Raw genomic sequence first — 20,696 nt, forward strand, 5'->3', positions numbered from 1 at the left:
TTTTTTTTATAGAGAGGAGGTCTTGCTATGTTGCCCAGGCTGGTCTTAAACTCCTCAAGTGATCCTCCTGCCTTGGCCTCCCAAAGTGCTGGGATTACCGGCAGGAGCCACTGTGCCTGGCCAATTCTTGTTCAGCTACAGTTTATTTTCCTATTGCTTTTTGGAATGTAATTTAAACTTTACACTTCAGTTATCCCATTTGTCAAATGCATACATGGTTTTGTGGCCAATAACCTGTACGTAGACACAGTAATTAAAAAAATAAAGATGCACAGAATTTTGATACTGATAGGTATCATAAAATAATGTGATCCAAACTAAGGAGATACCTGAGCTCAGAGACATTAAAAAGACTGCCCTAAGTTTTTTTTTTTTAATCTATCAAAGAGCTCATCCAGCATGCAAATGTCCTGCTTTCTGATCTAGCAGCCTTTCTAGCACCCTGGGCTTGGTTGTCAGAATAGCATTTGCTCATAAGGTTTTTAAATTATTAATACAGTATACTAAATCCCAGGAGTAGAATAAGTCTCGTTATTATGGCTAGTAAGTCAGCCCAAAGCAATCTGATATTCCTGTAAAACTGAATGGATTTTGAAGCTCCTGTAAAACTGAGCCCATCCTTGGGCTCACTGGCCTCAGAGGGGACCATCATCTCATTTACCTATTTAAGAAAAACCCCATAAAAGAGTGTTCTATATGGACATTCATTATGTCTTAAGCTTTATTGATTCTGTTATGTTGCCGTTAATTATAGGAACCACAAAAGCCTTCAGTTAGATTAAAGCCATAATAAATAATATTAGTAACACTTATTCTGCTCTCTATGTCAAGTGTTTTTATAATAAACTAATGTTTATCTTTCTGGACATTACTACACTGACATCCTGTACAATAATTAAATCGGATATTTTGAGTTGTTTTAGGCAAAAAGATTTGAGTGTTTTTTTGTTTGTTTGTTTTATTTTTGAGATGTAGTCTTTCTCTGTTGCCCAGGCTGGAGTGCAGTGGCATGATCTCGGCTCACTGCAACCTCTGCCTCCTGAGTTCAAGCAATTCTCCTGCCTCAGCCTCTTGAGTAGCTGGGACTACAGGCGCGCATCACCACGCCCAGCTAATGTTTGTATTTTTAGTAGAGATGGGGTTTCACCACGTTGGCCAGGATGGTCTCAATCTCTTGACCTCATGATCTGCCCGCCTCAGCCTCCCAAAGTGTTGGGGTTACAGACGTGAGCCACCGCGCCCAGCCAAGTATATTTTAATAACTACTGATGTTAGCCACCATCGTTAATCCTCATTATAATCCTACGAAGTGGACATTAGGATCATCCTTACTTACCGATGATGATGAAATTAAAGCTTATGGAAATTCAGTATCTTGCTCAAGATCCCACAGTAGGGAAGCCAGGATTAAATGAGATAACACATATGTACTTAGCACAGTGCTGGGCAGATAGTGTGTTCAATAAATGCAAGTAAGAGATTCAGTATGAAGTGAAAATAAGTTAAAAATAAGGGTCAGGCACAGTGGCTCACGCCTGTAATCCCAGCACTTTGGGAGGCCAAGATGTGTAGATCATGAGGTCAGGAGATCGAGACCATCCTGGCTAACACGGTGAAACCCCCGTCTCTACTAAAAACACAAAAAATTAGCCAGGCATGGTGGTGGATCCCTGTAGTCCTACCTACTCTGGAGGCTGAGGCAGGAGAATGGCGCGAACCCAGGAGGCAGAGCTTGCAGTGAGCCAAGATTGCTCCACAGAGCAACACTCCATCTAAAAAAAAAAAAAAAAAAAAAAAAAAGATGGCTGGGTGCAGTGGCTCATGCCTGTATGCCTGTAATCCCAGTACTTTGGGATGCTGAGACAGGAGGACTGCTTGAGCCCAGGGGTTCTTAGCTGAGTGTGGTGGCATGCACTTGCAATCATAGCTACTTGGGAGGCTGAGGTGGGAGGATGGCCTGAGCCAGGAGGTCAAGGCTGGAGTGAGCTATGGTTGTGCCACTACACTCCAGCTTGGGCGACAGAGGGAGATCCTGTCTCAAAAAACAAACAAACAAAAAAACAAACAAAAAAGATGAAGCTGTTGTGAGGACAATATAGAAAGCACATGTTATAAGTTTCTATATATCTGTATCCTGTATATGTAACAGATGTATGATTAAAATTTGATTCTGAACTTCTTAACAATCAGATCAAAGGGAGAAATACAATCAGCTATGTAAGTGATAAGGAACATTGCCCAAGAGAAGTATAGCTATTTCTGGAGCTCAGACTTAAGGGCACTCTTTCAAGACACGCGATCTAATACCCCAGCAAGGACCCTAGCGAATGAGGGTAAACTTATTGTGGGGTGGCTCTTAGAAGCCTGGAAAAGGTGGTTGCTAAACCTGGGTAAAGTGGAGAAGCCCAAGTTGCCCTGGCAGAAGGTATAGGAAGGATTAAAAGGCTGAGGGAAGGGGCATGTTAGGATGGAAATATCATGTAAGACCAGAAGACCCACTGAGGATTATGTTCCATGTGAGGCCCAAAGAACACACTATTCACTAAGACCATTAAGAATACACTGTTGAGAGAGACATCAGTGTCACTAAGAAGTATGATAGTAGCCTCCTCTGCAGGGCATTGCTCAAAGTGGGAGAGTGATCGCAGAGCTGAGCTCCTTAACAGCCATGGGTATGATGGGGACTCTGGCCAAGGAATGGAGACCAATTGGAAGTGTGTAACTCCCAGAAGCCATGAGGTCACAATTACCATAATAACCAACAAGGTCAGAGGAGCAGCCAAGGTGGCTTAATCTGCAGGAATTGCAAAGATGGTTAACAGTGCATAGTGTTCTTTAGAGGCAAATATGTAGCCAAAAAAGATGCTACACAAAATCTCAAAATGCGTGGGTCCATGACTGTGGGTCCACAGGTCATACATAACAGCACCCAGAGCAGCTGACTTCACAGAGTGTGGAAATGGCCTTGGAAAAGCCCACCTGCAGCGATAGGAGGCAACCCTCTAACAGGCTGGGATGACGTTCTACAGGGTATGCATTGAATCAGAGACCTCTATATGGCACTGTGACAACAATAAAAAGAATAAATGGATCTAGGAACAAAGGGGTCAAAGTAGGCGTGGTCCCACTTACCATCACTCCCAGTGACCCACTGGGAACTGTCCTTCCAGTCCCCAAAACTCTGTGTTAATCAAGTGGTAAAGATCCTGGTCCCCAAACTCAGTGTACTCTTGCCAGGGGACATAACAAAAGTCCCACTGAATTAAAATTACTGCTGCCACCAGGGCACTTCGAATTCCTTGTCTTCAGGGACCAGCAGGAGAAAAGAGTCACCATCGTGACAGTGGGAATCCACCCTCATCAGCCCGAGGAAGTGGATGGGGTTAGGGAGGAAGATGTGTGGAACCCAGATCTCCTTGGGTGTTTCCTGGTACTCCCCTGACTCACTGGAATTAGGGTTGGGTGTGTATAGTGCTCCTGGCCTGAGAAGGGTATGACTACAAAGGGCTCAGATCCACAAGGAATGAAGATTTGGGTCACGTCACCACATAACATCTCTCAAAAAGCCATCAGGACTTGCTGAGGTGATAGCTAAGGGTGAGGGAAATGGGCCGTGCAAAAGGGACAGGATGTGAACCAGGTTGGGCCTGAGAACTGGCCATAGTTTGTCCTATTAACCTATCACTTCTAAGCTTCCCTTCAGGAAGAGCGGTCCGTGGACTTGTGGAGAGGCTGCTCCCTGAGCATGCACGTAGAGGTGGATCTGTGCAGTCCGGTGTGCGAAATGTGGCCACCATGAAAGTGCACTGCTCAGATCTCCTGCTGTGGAGCATGACTGACTGACAGCCCCAGCTCTTCCCTCTGTGCACACACCACCATGTTTGCACAGAGCTGGGCTTTCCATACCAATGACTGAGCATGGCAGGTATATGAAAGCTGGTCAGTTCTTTTGGGGTGCAGTGGTGCATGCCTATAGTCCTAGCTACAGAGGAGGCTAAGGCTGATCACCTGAGGCCAGGAGTTCAAGGCTGTAGTATACTATGATCACTCCTGTGAATAGCCACTCCACTCCAGCCCGGGCAATGTAGTGAGATCCCTGATTCTAAAAGAAAAAAAAAAAAAGCTATACAAAATTAGCTGGGCATGGTGGCACATGCCTGTAATCCCAGCTACTTGTGAGGCTGAGGCAGGAGAATTGCCTGAACCTGGGAGGCAGAGATTGCAGTGGGCCGAGATTGCACCATTGCACTCCAGCCTGGGCAACAAGGGTGAAACTCCGTCTCAAAAAAAAAAAAAAAAAAAAAAAGAAAAAAGAAAGAAAGAAAGAAAAGAGAACGCTGGCTAATTCCTGTGAGCAGTGGCCACTTTGGCTCAAGGGGTCTGATTGGCCTAACCAGGGCTTTTTTGGAACTGTGCTATAGTGTTTGACTCTCTATCCCCATCATCTCTTTTTCCCTCTCTTCTTCCACAGATGTCAGAGCTGCAGCACAGTCTGGAGGCCTTCCTCGCTTTCTTCTGCTTCCCTTCCCTTGATCCTTCATAGGCATTTTCCTCAATACATTTCTTGCCCGGCTAATCCTGTCTGATGAGTTTCCAGATGGATCTGAATTAAGTATGTTCCCCAGCTAGCTGCTAGCTAGTTAAAGGCAGATCCATGTGCCATACTATGGTAGGGATAGTTAGTTTATAGATACCTTCTTACCTAACTTTCATAATCATTTACTGAGGTAAATGGGCTGGGTAGTATGATTCCGATTTTATGTATAAGGAAACAGGATTAATTTAGGAACTTGCCTGGGATATACACTAGTAAGCCGCAGAGCTGAGCTGAAATTTAAACTTAAGTCGGTATTACTCCAAAGTTACCTTAACTACTCATCTGTGGGGCAGTTAGACTGAGAGTTGAAGTATCTGAGGAAGAGAAACTTGATGTTCTACAGAAGTCGGGGGAGGAAGTTCTCCAAATCAGAATCAAGTTTTTTTCTCAAGCAATGATTTTAGGACAATACCAAATGTGTGATCCCTATGTATTGAATTTATGACAGAGTTACCAAAGTTCTACTTTGGACAATTACCTGAAAATTTTTAGTCTAAAAAGATAATGTGGACATTTACAATTATATATACATACATGATTCATTTGCTTTTCATCTTTTTTCTTTACTGAATTATAGCTTTAGCAAATATCTATTGAACTTTTATCATATGTCATGCATGATACCTTTAAGGTAAAATACATGTATTTCCTTTCCTTCCCATTACATTTAATCCGATTTTTTTTTTACTTTCTGTCATTATGCATAAGTATTTTAGACAGCCTACTGTTTGCATGGTACTAAGCAATAGAAAAGGATTAGACTTCCTGTAAGTCTAATCACTTCCCCACCTTAGATGGAAACTGATTCAATGGGTTAGTGAGCATGTAGAGAAAGACGTGCTCAGTCAGCATCAAAGTTTATTTCAGCTGTAAGCTGTAAGAGGTTCACCATTTGATTTTCCTTTTCCTTTTTTTTTTTTGCAAAGTGAGACGAGGGAAGGGATTGTTAAACAAAAGGTGAACATTCACTTAATACTATATTTTCAATAGAAAATGACAGTCTTGATTTTTAAAAATAGCAATTTTGACACTTTAGAACATCCATTGAAATCTTATATGGTTTAAATACTGAATGTGTAAAATATTTAGCTGCATAAAATATAATAGAGTAAAAAAATAGAATGAATATTTATGTCCTCCTCCCCACTCTTTATATTCCTTAAATCTTTCTTTTCTTTTCTTTTCTTTCTCCTTTCCTTTCCTTCCTTCCTCTTTCTTTCTTTCTTTCTTTCTTTCTTTCTTTCTTTTCTTTCTTTCTTTCTTTCTTTCTTCTTTCTTCTTTCTTTCTTTCTTTCTTTCTGTCTGTCTGTCTGTCTGTCTTTTTTTTTTTTTGACAGAATCTTGTTCTGTTGCCCAGACTGGAGTGCAGTGGCACAATCATGGTTCACTGTGGCCTCTACCTTCTGGGCTCAAGTAATCCTCCTGCCTCAGCCTCCACAGTAGCTAGGACTACAGGTGCATGCCACCACGCCCAGCTAATTTTTAAAATTTTTATAGAGACCAAGGTCTCCCTATGTTGCCCAGGCTGGTCTTGAACTCCTGGCCTCAAGCATTCCTCCCACCTTAGCCTCCAAAAGTGCTGGAGTTACAGGCGTGAGCCACCACCCAGCCTATGCAAATAATTTTTAAACAATAAATATTAAATGGTTTTTTTGCTTTTGGAGACAGGGTCTCACTCTGTCACCCAGGCTAGAGTGCAGTGGTGGGATCGTGGCTCACAGCAGCTTCAACCTCCCAGGCTCAAGTGATCCTCCCACCTCAGCCTACTGAGTAGCTGGGACTACAGGCACAAGCCACCACACTCGGCTAATTTTTGTATTTTTTGCAGAGATGGAGTTTTGTCATGTTGCTCAGGCTGGTCTCAAACTCCTGAGCTCAAGTGATCTACCCGCCTTGACCTCCCAAAGTGCTGGGATTACAGGCATGAGCCACTGCATCCAGCCTAAACTGAATATTAAAACAACTGCTTTAGAACACAGTCACAGAAATGGGATTGAGTCAAATGGACTGTATAATTTTAGATGAATTCATAGATTAATATTGGCAAGTTACTTTCTATTCAGTTTCCACAAATCTACACTGCCCTGAAAAATGTACAGCCTATCAGGGTCTAAAACAGTGGACATTATAATTTTTCAAATAATTTGTACCTTTAATGTTTTAAAAATGTATCTTGTAGCTTTAATTTGAATTTTTACAATTATTAAAGAAGTTAATGATTTTCTATATGCTTTCTCACTAGTTTCTATTTTTCTTTTAACATATCAAGGCGCATGTGGAAGAGTAGGTAGGGGGAATATTATCTGTTTTTGTTCTTTGCCCACCATCTACTAGGGTCATGGTATCGTCTGTCAATTTGTAACAATGAGATCTTTAATAAAGATAGCAATATTTTATCTGTCATACTTTTGTCTTTTTTTTGAGACAAGGTCTTGTTCTGTTGCCCAGGCTGCAGTACGGTGGCATGGTCATGGCTCACTGCAGCCTCAACCTCCCAGCCTCCATCCATCCTCCTGCCTCAGCCTCCTGAGCAGCAGGGACTACAGGTGCGTGACATCACACTTGGCTGCTTTTTGCAGAGACGCAGTTTCATCATGTTGCCCAGGTTTCTCTGAGATGGAGTCTCACTCTGTTGCCCAGGCTCGAGCGCAGTGGTGTGATCTCGGCTCACTGCAACCTCTGCCTCCCGAGTTCAAGCAACTCTCCTGCCTCAACCTCCCAAGTAGCTGGGATTACAGGCATGTGCCACCATGCCTAGCTAATTTTTGTATTTTTGGTAGAGACGGGGTTTTGCTATGTTGGCCAGGCTGGTCTCGAACTCCTGACCTCAAGTGATCCACCCACCTCGGCCTTCCAAAGTGCTGAGATTACAGGCGTAAGCCACCACGCTCGGCCTTATCTGTCATACTTTTGATATGCATTTTATGGCATGTTATTTGCCCTAAAAAACTATACTTGGAGAAGTTTTCCATTTTCTTGTACTCAAATATGTTGAATTGTTGTGGGTTTTTGTTTGTTTGCATTGTGATGTTCTCTGTGATTCCAAAGGTATCCCCTCTCCTTAAGGTTAGATAGGCAAATACAACAAATATTTGTTGTATACCAACTATGTGCCAGGCATTTTTCTGTACTGCAAACACAGAAGTGAAATAAGACAGAAAAAATTCCTAGTCAGGAAAATTGTTGAAAACAAGTAAATTAATACATAATTAGAATAATGTTAGACAGTGATACAGGTTAAGGAAATAATCAGGCCAGGAGCAGTGGCTCACGCCTATTTGTACAATGGGGTTTTAGTTTAGTTTAGTGTTGTTGAAAAAACGTCACTGTTTGCATCTAACATACTTTCCCATTGTTATCTAAGCAATAGATTTTGCAGAGGAAGACTGATGGGGACATGTTCTTTTGATGAAGATTTATGTGTGAAACTGTGTGCATGATTGGTGGTTGGGTGGTTATTATTAATTTTCTAATAAGAGGCTTCTACACTGCATTTAGTTTAATTAAATTTAGATGTATGTCATGGATTACATGTTAGAAGGAAATATTTGTATTCTTTTGTTTTACACTATTGTGTCTCTCCTATATATCATATAGTCTACTCAGTGGTTTTTTTTTTTTTTTGAGACAGAGTCTCTGTGTCACCTAGGCTGGAGTGCAGTGGTGTGCTCTCGGCTCACTGCAACCTCCGCCTCCCAGGTTCAAGTGGTTCTCGTGCCTCAGCCTCTTGAGTAGCTGGGACTACAGGTGCATGCCACCACGCCTGGCTAATTTTTGTATTTTTAGTAGAGACAGAGTTTTGCCATGTTGGCCAGGCTGGTCTTGAACTCCTGACCTCAGGTGATCCACCTGTCTTGGCCTCCCAAAGTGCTGGGATTGCAGGATTACAGGTAAGAACCACTGCACCCGGCCCTTTTTGTTTTGTTTTTTTCGAGATGGAATTTTTCTCGTTGCCCAGGCTGGAGTGCAGTGGTGCCATCTTAGCTCACTGCAACCTCTGCCTTCTGGGTTCAAGCTATTTTCCTGCCACAGCCTCCAGAGAAGCTGGAATTACAGGTGCCCACCACCATGCCCAACTAATTTTTTGTATTTTTAGTAGAGACGGGGTTTCACCATGTTGGCCAGGCTGGTTTTGAGCTCCTGGCCTCAAGCAATCCACCCATCTTGGCCTCCCAAAGTCCTAGGATTACAAGTGTGAGCCACTGCGCCTGGCCTGTTTGGTTTTTTTTTGAGACAGGATCTCACTCTGTTTCCCAGGCTTGAGTGCAGTGGCACCATCCTAGCTCCCCGCAGCCTTGATCTCCTGGGCTCAAGTGATCCTTCCACCTCGACTCCTGAGTAGCTGGGACCACAGGCATGTGCCACCACACTCAAGTTATTTTTTGTAGATGTAGGGTTTTGCCATGTTGCCCAAGCTGGTCTCATTTTGAACTCCTGAACCCATTTTGAACTCCTGAACTCCCAAAATGCTGGGATTACAGGTCTGAGTCACCACACCTGGCTCGGTGACTTTTTAAAACTTTCCTATTCTCAAACATAAAACTGAATTTCTTATCCTGTTTAGTCGGTGGCATCCAGTCGGTGGCATCCTTGGTCAGCTTGTCAACCAATTCAGAAAATTTGGGAGTCAAGCGAGATTCCTCTCTCTGCCTCAGTAGCCACATCTAATCAGTCACCAAGCACTGTCCATTCTATCTCCTCAGGCTTTTTGCATCTTCCCCAGTATCCTTCCCCAGTCCACTGCCTTAGATAGGCTCTCATCCCTCTCACAGCTTTCAGTTTTACAATGACATGTAATTAATTTCCTTGCCCTCCAATTCATCTTCCATATTATCCCTAGACTAGTGGTTCTCAGTGGGGTGTGATTTTGCACCCCAGGGGACATTTGGCAATGTCTGAAGACATTTTTGGAAGTCACAGCTGGGAAAGGAGGGTGGGGAGTTGCAGGGGAGTGTGATGGGGGAACAAGAGGACTTGCTACTAGCACCTAGTAGTCAGAGGTCAGAAATGCTGCTAAACATCCTACAATGCATAGGACACCCCCACTACAATGAAGAATTTTCCAGTCCACAATGTCAATAATGCTGAGGTTGAGAGCCCTTGCCCTAGGGTGATTCTTCTAAAACAAAAACCTTAAATCTCTCTCTCAAAAAAAAAACAACGCTTTTTATTTTTAGGCAAAAGTTTTTGCATGGGGTTCATCTTTTCTCATTCCCCAGTCACACAGCATATACTTATTTTTTTTTTTAAGAGAAGGGGTCTCACTCTGTTGCCCAGGCTAAAGTGCAGTGGTGTGATCCTAGCTCACTGCAGCCTCAAACTCCTGGGCTCAAGTGATCCTCCAGCATCAGCCTCCCAAGTAGCTGGAAATACAGGCATGTGCCACCATGCCCAGCTAGTTTACCTTTTTTTTTTTTTTTTTTTTTTTTTGAGAGGGAGTCTCGCTCTGTTGCCCAGGCTGGAGTGCAGTGGCATAATCTCAGCTCACTGCAAAGTCTGCCTCCCAGCTTCAAGTGATTCTCGTGCCTCAGCCTCCCAAGTAGCTGACATTAGAGGCTCCCGCCACCACACCCAGCTAATTTTTGTATTTTTAGTAGAGATGGGGTTTCGCCATGTTGGCCAGGCTGGTCTCAAACTCCTGACCTCAAGTGATTGGCCCACCTCGGCCTCCCAAAGTGCTGGGATTACAGGCGTGAGCCACTGTGCCTGGTGTTTTTTTGTTTGTTTTTATTTTAGAGACAGGGTCTTCCTATGTTGCTCAGGTTGGTCTCAAACTCCTGGCCTCAAGCAGTCCTCCTGCCTCAGCCTCCCAAAGTGCTGAGATTACAGGCACGAGCCGCCACACCCAGGCAGCATATACTATTACTGCCTGAATATGCTGCTACCTCCTGACTCCTGCCTCCTGTCGGCTACTTGAAGCTTCTTCTGACTTCCTCAGACTCGGCTGGGTGACTGTCTTCTGTGATCACCATTACAGGACCAGGAATCACACTGAATTGTTACTTGCCTGTCTCTCTGACTGCATTGAGCATTCAGAGGTCAGGAACTTAGTCTATTTTTTTTTTTTCTCTGAATCTTCATCACCTAGCACAATGTCTGTTACAGGACAAACAGATCTAAACTGAATTCAGACCCTCTCCCCTGATTCCACCCTGTGAACAGCCAGATTCGTTCGTGGGCACAATGGGTTCACTGCTGCCTTCCTGACTTTCCTTTTTCTTTACACCCTCACCTGAAATGCTGTTCTTTCACGTCTCTGTCTCCCTTCATGTCACTCTCACCTGTTCTTTATGGTCCAGCTCAATAAAAACCCCTACCAGTTCCTGAGCCCATGTCATGTGGGCTATATTATCATAGTTCACCTTCAGGAAAACCCCTTTAAGGAAGGCATTATCCCTATTTAACAGGTGAAGAAAATGATTCAAACAGCCCTGAGGTGTTGTTCAGTGTGTGGCAGGCGAGACAAGACTTGCACACAAACACCCACAATGCAGGCAACCCGGGTTGCCTCCCTGTCTGCTCTGATCTCCGGTCTTCTTTGGTCCTCTTTTCTCTACTTCTGGAAGGCACTTTGGAGATCCTTTTGTCTGCTGCTCCACTGAGAATTGAGTCAACTGAGAATTGTTTAGGGCAACACAGGTGGTTAGTGGTGGAGGCCAAACCTCAAATTCAGTAGTCTAATTCGGATGCTTGACTTTATTCCACACCCAGAATATCTTGCTCAGTTTCAGTTGCAGTAACTCAAGTGGTCAGGAACTGTCCAGCAGGGTTAGTGAAGTCAGCACAGGTGGGGCAGCCTCTGTCCACAGCCCTGAAGCTGCAGAATTCAGACCGTGCACGGCCCCGGAGGATTTTCATCCAGGGATTGTCAGGGGGAAGTCGCTGGAGTGTTTTAAGCATGGGAGTGTGTGGAACAGATTTGAATTTTTAAAAGTTCATTGTAGAGAATTAATTGGGGGCTGGAGTGAATGCAGTGACGATTTAAGAGGTGTTCGTGGTCCCTTCAGGTGAGAGATGGTGGCAGCTCGGAAGGTGTTGCTGGAACATAGACAAGTGAACCGACTGGAGAGATGATACCTAAGGAAATAAAATTGTTAGGATTTGTCCGTGGACTGCCTACGAAGTATGAATCTTGGCTACAGTGTGACCTTGATTAAGATACTTAAGACTTAATTTGTTCCTCATGATACTACTACTTTGAGAGGTTATTAGTGAAAAATGAAAAGCGCTGTACATGCATTAGGTATCAGTGAATGTAGTTCTAATTCCTATTATGCATACGCTTTTTTTTTTTTTTCGTAAAGAGCTTTTAAAATACGGAATGTGTTGGATCTGCAGTAGCTTGCCCAAGCTGGGGGCTGTATTAAGTTCTTTTTAGTCTAGTGCTCCACTAGCTCCCCTCCTGCTCAGCTGGGGTAAGAAGCGGAGCGTATACGGAGGAGGCGGGATGCATTTCTGCATCGAGCGCACAAAGGTGTGGCGGAGGGGGCTCCAGAGCTGGGAGGGGACAATCTACGGGAGAATCCTGGCAATTTTACTCCCCGCGCTGGCTGACCTCGCTTCCTAGATGAGTTTCTAGATTCTAGAATCTAGAGGACGCGGTGAACACAGACGAGTGGGGGCGGCTTCGCGAGCGAAGCCGGATCGGCGCGGGGCGGGTAGGCCGGAGGCGCAGAGTCTCAGCCGGGACCGCGGCCCCGCCCCGCTTTCCGGGGCTGCCGCTGGTGACGTTGCGAGGGGGTGGGCCCGGCGGCCGCGGGGGTGGGGCCGGCCGCGGGGCGGGGCGGGGCGGGAGGCGGTGCGTCGCTGAGCTCAGGCCGCGGCGGCCGCGGAGTATCCCGGAGCTGCAGACAGCGCGGGCCTGCGCCCAGTCCCGGTTGTTCTCGCCGCGACCCCTCCTCAGCCCTGGGCGCGCGCACGCTGGGGCCCCGCGGGGCTGGCCGCCTAGCGAGCCGGCCGGTCGACCCCAGCCAGCGCAGCGACCCGGCGCCGCCCGGCCCAGGCGCACACGGAAGTGGTGAGTGTCACCGGGGGAGGTGGAGGAGCCGGGGCGGCCGCGGTCGGCAGGCGAGGGTCGCGCAGCCCGGACTGGCAGGAGGCGCAGCCACCGCTCTCGGTCGGTCCTCACGCTGCTTGGCCCGGGCTGCTCCTGAGCGCAGCTCAGGACCCCGCGGCTCGGGCGGGGAAGGCGGGGATTTCCAGCCCCGCGGAGCCGGCGGGCGGTGAGGAGGTCGCCGGGCGGGGGCCCCCGGCCGGGAGGAGAGCGGTTAAGCCAGGCCGCCCCCTCCCCCAGCGCGCACGGCAAGTTTTCATAAACAAGCCCGGAGCGCGCTGTCTGACATCCTGTTTATACCACCCCGAGATACAGGCGCGGGCTGGAGGGCTGACGTCTCTAGCTCCTTGCACCGCGAACTTGACCGCCAGCTCCCGGCCGGGGTGGCAGCGCAGGAAGGTTTTCTTCTTCGGCCTCAGGAAGGAGGCTGAGGGTCTTAGCGCTTTTCCTTCCTTGCGGTCTCAGCAAGGGAAAGTTTCTGGGATTTGGAGCTGGGTGTTGGGCGTCCGCGAACTCGGGAAACGCCCCCTCCCCTCTTAGGTTCTGTTAGGAACCAGGCCTCAGGTAGCCAGCGAGAAGTGGGAAAGGTGACCCTGGGCGAGAGGACCAGGGAAGGGGAACAGTGGGAGAGAACCACCCAGGGAATTGCGAATCCCACTGGAAAGGGACTGATTAACCGAAACTGGGGCTGGTCTCTGGCTCCCTCACTCCAACTCCATCTGCGCGTGGTCTGCGACCGGGAGCATCGGAGGACTAATAGACACTCCTCCAAAGTCACTCCCCAGGGTCCGTGGGATGTGGGCTCCTTGGATGTGTGTTTACCAAGGAATTCTAGATAAAAGATGCGATGTTTGCCAGGTGTTTGAGCACACGTTTTTTGGAGGGTTTGCACTCCATGATTTCCTGTGTATTCCTGGGGAAGGGGACCCCATCCTTCCTGCCACTCTTCTTACTACGTGGCTGTGAGCTGCCTTCTGCTCCTGGTTGAGTACATCACTATACATGTCACTGACACTTTTTTCCCCAAGTCATAGGGCTTTTCTCTCACTGGCAGAAATTTATGGTGGTATAAAATTGCCATTACTTCTTTCAGGGAGTAAAACATGGGTAGTGAAGTGATGAGAATAATGCAGAGAGAGATGTAATCAGGGCGTATTGGTTTTGGCTTTTTTCTTTTTTTTTTTTTTTTTTTAAGAAAAGATTTGAGTTACGTATGGGTATAGGCACAGTAGATTTTGTTTAAGATGAGCGATTTCTATTGATTGAATCTTTGTTCTTCCCTTTCCAAAACCCCATTATGTGTTGTTTCTTGATTTTGCTTTTGGTGACTCTGATGTTTTCCGAGACCAGGGAATTATTTTCATTGAAGGATCGATGTGTTCTTTTGTACTTGTGGTGAAGATTAGTGGAGACCACCAGAGTTCCAGACATTTCTGGTACAATATGCTTTGTAATGTGGAGAAAATGTCTCCCCTGTATAGATCCAGATCACATTTAAAGATGTGAGGACATCATACTTGAATGACTTTGGACATTATAAATAGGAATAATCATAACCTCTTCTTAATTCTGTATATCATATTAACTAAGCGCGTTGACCGAGTCTTAGTTTCTGTAACTAGACACAAAACTATGTTTTTTTTACTGCTAAGATTGCAGTGTAATACTCCACACTGAATACAGCCAGTTTAAATGGTTTCCTCCATTTCATGCTATACTAATTATTTACTACCACTGGGAAATGATTGTAGAGAATGCATAAATTAGATATAGGTAAAATAATTCAAACATTTCCCAAAATATAACTACATTTCAGTTGTTGTAATTTAGGATCTTAACATGAGCTTGGCTAAAGCCATATACTTCCGACTGAAACAAGCATTGAGAACGTGTAGGTTGATACTCATTTGTATAGAGACAACAACAGAACACTAAGGTATAACTGCATAGCAAAGACCAAGATCTGTGTTTTCTAATTCTCAGATTCCTCTGGTGTTGTTTTCCCCTCAAACACACATCTCATTTTCTATGTCCTTATGTCTTGATGAGATAATAGCCTGCTGTTAGAAGATTTATTGTCTGAGATATGAATATTCATACAAAGACATTTTTCTTGTTCATTTTCACATTTAAAACCATTATTTTAAGTGGATGGGGAATTGGCTTATTAAGGGAATCTCACTGAGGAAGCAACATTGGATGCTCTGTGATTTATTGTGGCTCAGTGGTATATGGAACCTTGTCATTGAACAGGAGTGTTGGAAGGAACTTTGCAGATTTTTTTAGACCAGTAAGGGTACGATTTTGCACCCAATGAGATATTTGCAGTTTCCGGAGACATTTTTGGTTGTTACAACTTGGGGGAAAGGAGCGGTGCTACTGGTAGGCATCTAGTGGTTAGAGGCTAGGGATGCTACTAAACATCCTATAACGCACAAGACAGCCCCCATCCCAAACAAAGAATTATCCATCTCAGTAGTGCCCAGGTTGAGAAGTCCTGCTTTGGAATACTGAGTAAGGAGCAAGAAGATCTGGGCTCTTGTGGCAAATTTTTTCACTTCAGGGCACCTATTTTCTTCATTTGCAAAATGGAGTTAAAAGTATTCTCCCTGGTCATCTCGCAGAGTTTTGGGGGGAAATCAGGTAAATAATGCATGGAAACTGTGACGTGCTATGCAAATCATAACTAATATGAAGAGTGTTTTTCATAAGTGAATCATTAGATTTACCGGTAGTTGAGGGAACCAGGGTTAAGGCAATATGTTGAGTAAAAAGCCGCCTGGGGCTGGTTTGATATTATCGAATTCTTTGTTATTCATTTTTTGGGGTAAAGGTTTTTTTTTTAGTGTACTTCGTTTTCTTATCGTCAGAACATGTACTTTTTAGCTCTATAATTTCTTTAAACAAAGGTTATTTTTCCCCATCATAACAATAAGGGGAATTCACTATAGAAAAATTAGAAAATTATAGGAAAGTAGAAAATAGAGGGAACAAGTCATTCATGCTCTACTCGCTTGTCCATTTAAGCACCCTCACATCCTTGCCAATTTCTTTTGTATAAGAGCAGTTAGGATTCAGAGAATGAATGATGAGAGAGAGTAGCTGGTGACCAAGGAAGGTGTTCCTTGTTTCTGTGCCCTTCATTTCTTTCTTTTTTAATAATTACGATGCAAAGGTAAGTTACATTATAGTAGGCATCAGAGACATCGGTTCATTGTTTTTATTATTATTTTTATTTTTCGAGATGGAGTCTCACTCTGTCGCCCAGGCTGGAATGCAGTGGCACAGTCTAGGCTCACTGCAGCCTCTGCCTCCCAGGTTCAAGTGATTCTCGTGCCTCAGCCTCCCGAGTAGCTGGGATTACAGGCACGTTCCACCATGCCTGGGTAATTTTTGTGTTGTTTTTTAGTAGAGATGGGGTTTCACCTTGTTGGCCAGGCTGGTCTCGAACTTCTGATCTCAAGTGATCCGCCTGCCTTGACCTCCCAAAGTGCTGGGATTATAGGCGTGAGCCACCGCGCCTGGCCTGGTTCATTGTTTTTATACTTTCCTTGCTGCCTCCAAGCCACGTTCTCATTCAGCTTGTTTCCTCTCTGCTTCTTACTCTCCCCTGTGCTCAGCTAGGTGTGCCACTGTTGCTTCCTGTCTCACAAACCCTCTGGTTACATGGGATTTCAAACAGCTGTCATGTTGAAATGACTGGGTTTCAGGGACCGGAAACTAATTCCTGTGAGTATTCTTTCCTCTGAGGTGCACCAGCCTTCTTGGCAGTTTAAGGCAACAGGAAAGCATAAAACATTAAGCTCATTTCCGTGATACCTCCACTTCTGAGGGTTTATGATCTGTGATTCTTTGTAGTTGTCAGTGGGCACACATTCTTCCTTGGTGCTCTGTGGATAAACTGTGTAGTCCTGAGGCAAGACCTGCTTTAGAAACAAAAGGATAATTTCTTTTAAGTCTACTCTGGCCAGAAGATAGAGCTGGCGTTTGTTGGGATATTTTTAATCTGTGGTAACTGAATTTACTTAACAGTACTATTCACACTAGCATTTTGTACATTCTTTTATTCATTTAGCAAATACTTGTTGAGCTCTTGCAGTGAATCTCAGAGAGTGAATAGACAGACAACAAAACAGGTACAAATCTGTCCTGGTAGAATTTACAGTCTAGTGGAAGACCCTGAGGGCATGTTCAGTTTTACAGTTGCAGACTATATACATGTAAAAGAGCAAATCTTTGTGATTGTAGAATGTTTCCTGGAACACTTCATGGCACTCCTTTGAAGTCTGAGGACTAGAAAGTAGTTTCCCCTTATTTGTTATCTTTCTTTTTTTAATGTTACAGATTAATTCATTCTTTGTATGCACAGACATCTCTTTGGTACCTATTAAGTGTCTGGCAGAAGGATAAGACACAGTTTATATGGAAATAAACTTGGTATACATAGCTGTAACACATTGTGGGTGATGCTGTAGTAGCCGTCGGAATTAAGAGCCCCAGGACCCTGAAGAGAGCTAATCCCTGCTTGGAGCCCTTGTCAAATGCTTTTTTGAAGAGGCTTCATTTGAATTGGGCCTTCAGGAGTGAGTAGGAGTTCCTTTGTTTTAGGGTGGGAAGGAAATGTAGGCAGAGATATAGTGTGAGCAAAGACATAAAAGTGGGCATGTACGTGGTGTCAGTGGCAGACTTGGAAGTGGCCACTAGATTAGAGCAAAGACTGCTTGGGAGGGAGCAGAAGGAGGTAGGGCAGGACATGCAGGTTGGGTCCAGATTGTGAAGACCATAACTCTTTCCGCAAATTTGTGAGCAGTGTTAGGTTAGGGACTGAGGCCTCTGTTGAATGAATGAGTGGGGAAGATGAGAAGCCATTTGAAGTTTCTATGCTCAAGAATAACATCATTAGCAAATGAAAGACCTGAAGCACTGAGAGTTCTATGAAGGGTGAGCTTCATCTGACCATTGTGCAACTCTCTCCTCCCCATCCCAGAAAACGCCTTTTATTATCTGCCATTTATCAGCTATCCAGAAGACTGCTAGGAAACAAGAAAGGCTTCGAGCCAAGCAAGATGTCATGAAGTTCATCTATGCTTTCCTTACAGTGGAATAAACCCACTTTGATTTGCTTTTAATTTATAAATAATTTTTTTTGACAGTTTATCTAACTGGTTTTTAAGCCATTAGGAAATTAAATACAAGAAACCTAAGAGACAGGAGTTGTTAAGTGGATGAATACAGGAAGACATGTTCTCAGAGGCAAGCAGTGTTAATTTTTATCTTAGAAGTGAACAAGGAGTTTCTACTGGTTTATGACAAGGAGAACCAAAACTCAAAAGTGAAACAATCTGGGGCATTTAGTGGAGGGCAAACACCATTGTCAACATGAGAGCAATTTGAGGTTGCATTGTTAATCACAGCACAGTATGATGTTTGGTATTGGAAATGATAATCAAGCCATGAAGAATAGGTCAAGTTGTTGAGCATAAATGAAGTGAAAGTTCCCATCTCTAGCAAAAAAGGGCAACTTCAGATGTCTCATTTAGGGGTTAGGAGGTATGCAAGAGGGTCTGAGGACAATATAAGAAGCTGCTTTCAGAGAATTTCTGTAGACAAATTCAAAGAAGAGGTTTTCTTCAGGGTGAAACACCAGTGAGGAATCTTTGCTTTAACTCAGGGAAAGTGACTTAAGAGTGATCTGCGAGAGAAGGTTGACTGTGAAACCTAGGAAGAGGAGCTGCGGCCGTCTGCATAGAAGACAGTAATAACTTGAACCCAGCTGTAGGAGACTAAATCACATCAATTTATGGTAGCTTTGAGTAGAAAACAGACTGATTGGTTGTCTTTTAGCCTTGTTTTGTTTTTTTGATTCTGATAGTCTGTTTTTGGAGGCTCTAGATCTACACTGTGTGGTTTGATCCTAGCTGTGAGATTGTGAGCAAGTTACACCTGTTTCCTTATCCACAGAATGACAATAAAGACAGTACCTACCTCTGAGGTTGTTTTGAGGGTTGAATGACTATGCTTAAGATTTTGAAATGATGTCAGCATGAGCTAAAAATGTGCTAGCTATTTTTAAATTTTATTTTATTTTGAGACAATGTCTCGCACTGTCACCCAGGCTGAAGTGCAGTGGTGTGGTCACAACTCAAGGCAGCATTGACCTTCTGGGTTCAAGCAGTCCTCCCACCTCAGCCTTCTGAGTAGCAGGAACCACAGGCATGTGCCACAATACCCAGTTAATTTTTTTTTTTTTTTTTTGAGACGGAGTCTCGCTCTGTCCCCCAGGCTGGAGTGCGGTGGCGCAATCTTGGCTCACTGCAAGCTCCGCCTCCCGGGTTCACGCCATTCTCCTGCCTCAGCCTCTCCGAGTAGCTGGGACTACAGGCGCCCACCACCACGCCTGGCTAATTTTTTTGTATTTTTAGTAGAGACGGGGTTTCACCGTGGTCTCGATCTCCTGACCTCGTGATCCGCCCGCCTTGGCCTCCCAAAGTGCTGGGATTACAAGCGTGAGCCACCACGCCCGGCCTATACCCAGTTAATTTTTAAGTTGTTTTGTTGAGAGGGGTTTCATTCAGTTACTCAGGCTGGTCTCGAACTCCTGGGCTCAAGCAATCCTCCTGCCTTGGCCTCCCAAAGTTTTGGGATAATAGGCATGAACCACCATGCCTGGCTTATTTTATTTTAATGATTGGTAACTAGGATGTGTATTTAAAAAAAACCCTCAAATTATATTCAGAATGTTTTAACATAGTAGGGAAGATGCCACCAGTAGATACAAAACAAAGACTAACAGATATATTCTATGTTAGATTTCAGTTAGCAATGAGTAAATCAAAAAAGAAGGCAGTTTCTCAAATCTAGAAGGGTTTATTACATAGACAGTGCCAAAGGTGCTAGGTAAATTAGGTTTTACTTTATTTTTAAGGAAAAATGACTAACAAAGGTGCTTTTATTTAATTTAAAGTGCCATCCAAGGTATATAATTTGGTAGGAATGTATTCGACTTTCTGGGAAAGTTAATGTGAAGATACTGTGTTGACCTCACTGATTCAGTTTACTTAGCAAGTTGTGGGCTATTGGCAGAGGCACCATGTATACCTGTTTGTAAAACGGTGTCTTCAGAGTTGTGTGGAAATTAAATATCTTGTAAATCAGATAATACTCCAGGGAGTTTTGCTGGTAAGGAATTATAAGAGTTTAAAGGGACTCTCAAATATGTATTCAGTTTCTACGGAATGCCCTTTTACAGTTTCTGTTTCCATATACATATTTTGCTTTCCTAAAGCAAGATTTACCCAAAATGTGAAAGTGTACAAAGAGTTGGCCCTTCCTCTTAATCATAGATGTGTGTTTTAAAATATTTTAAATGTATTTCCTTCTTGGTGATATATATGTTGGACGGGTTTCTTGGGTCTGGGCATTATTTATACTCAAGAACAGTTGTTGCCATGTGATTGGAAAAGAGCTATTGATGTCATTCTCATCCCATATGCTTTGACAGCAAAGGAGTTAGCTGTATCTTCCCTTGTCTTCCCATTCTAGAATGAGAAAGACAGTAAAACTCCCTAATTTGATTTGTATGGAGGGGGAGTGGGTAGGAAAGTCCACTTCAGCTCAAAAGGCTGACCTGTAGGTATTTAAAACATAAATTTGGGTCTGTTATTTTCACATACACTTGGTAACTCAGACTGGTCTGAATATAAAGTAGAAATAGCTAAGAACCATTTGTAATGAATGCAACTCTTGTTTGTTTTTAATGGCGTTTTAAGGACTTAAGGGTATTAGAACTGACAACAGTTTGTTCAATTAAGCACAATTATATCTGTAGGCTTGCTTGCACAGTTAATTTGATCAGATTGTAGTAAGGCTATATAATTTATAACAATTTTTTTCAATTATAATTTAAAATAATGTTTATGTTGTAATGAGAGAAAAGATAACAGAAAACAACTCAAGGAAAAAATAATCTGCCAAATATGTATCTTCCCAGAGAAAAATCTTGTTATTAAACTAGTTTGGTGGATCACACACAGGGATGCGGACAGA

At 44.0% G+C, this 20,696-nt stretch overlaps 1 protein-coding gene across 5 annotated transcripts in view; it reads left to right on the forward strand.

Annotated features, from left to right (window-relative positions):
* The window catches only part of JAK1 (Janus kinase 1), a 235,316-nt gene that overhangs the window by 88,338 nt on the left and 126,282 nt on the right, over window positions 1-20,696 (forward strand). For 2 of the 5 annotated variants that reach the window (XM_032137307.2, XM_032137309.2), the window contains exon 1: window positions 12,397-12,614. The exons of 2 other annotated variants lie outside the window; for them this stretch is intronic. The gene's annotated coding sequence lies outside the window, so the exon portion shown is untranslated. Of the gene's footprint in view, window positions 1-12,396; window positions 12,615-12,697; window positions 12,714-20,696 lie in introns of those variants that run through there. One more of the 5 variants, XM_058430815.1, reaches the window with a different exon arrangement.

The sequence above is a fragment of the Hylobates moloch genome, unplaced genomic scaffold (genome assembly GCF_009828535.3).
Source record: "Hylobates moloch isolate HMO894 unplaced genomic scaffold, HMol_V3 SCAFFOLD_18, whole genome shotgun sequence".
Taxonomy (NCBI): domain Eukaryota; kingdom Metazoa; phylum Chordata; class Mammalia; order Primates; family Hylobatidae; genus Hylobates; species Hylobates moloch.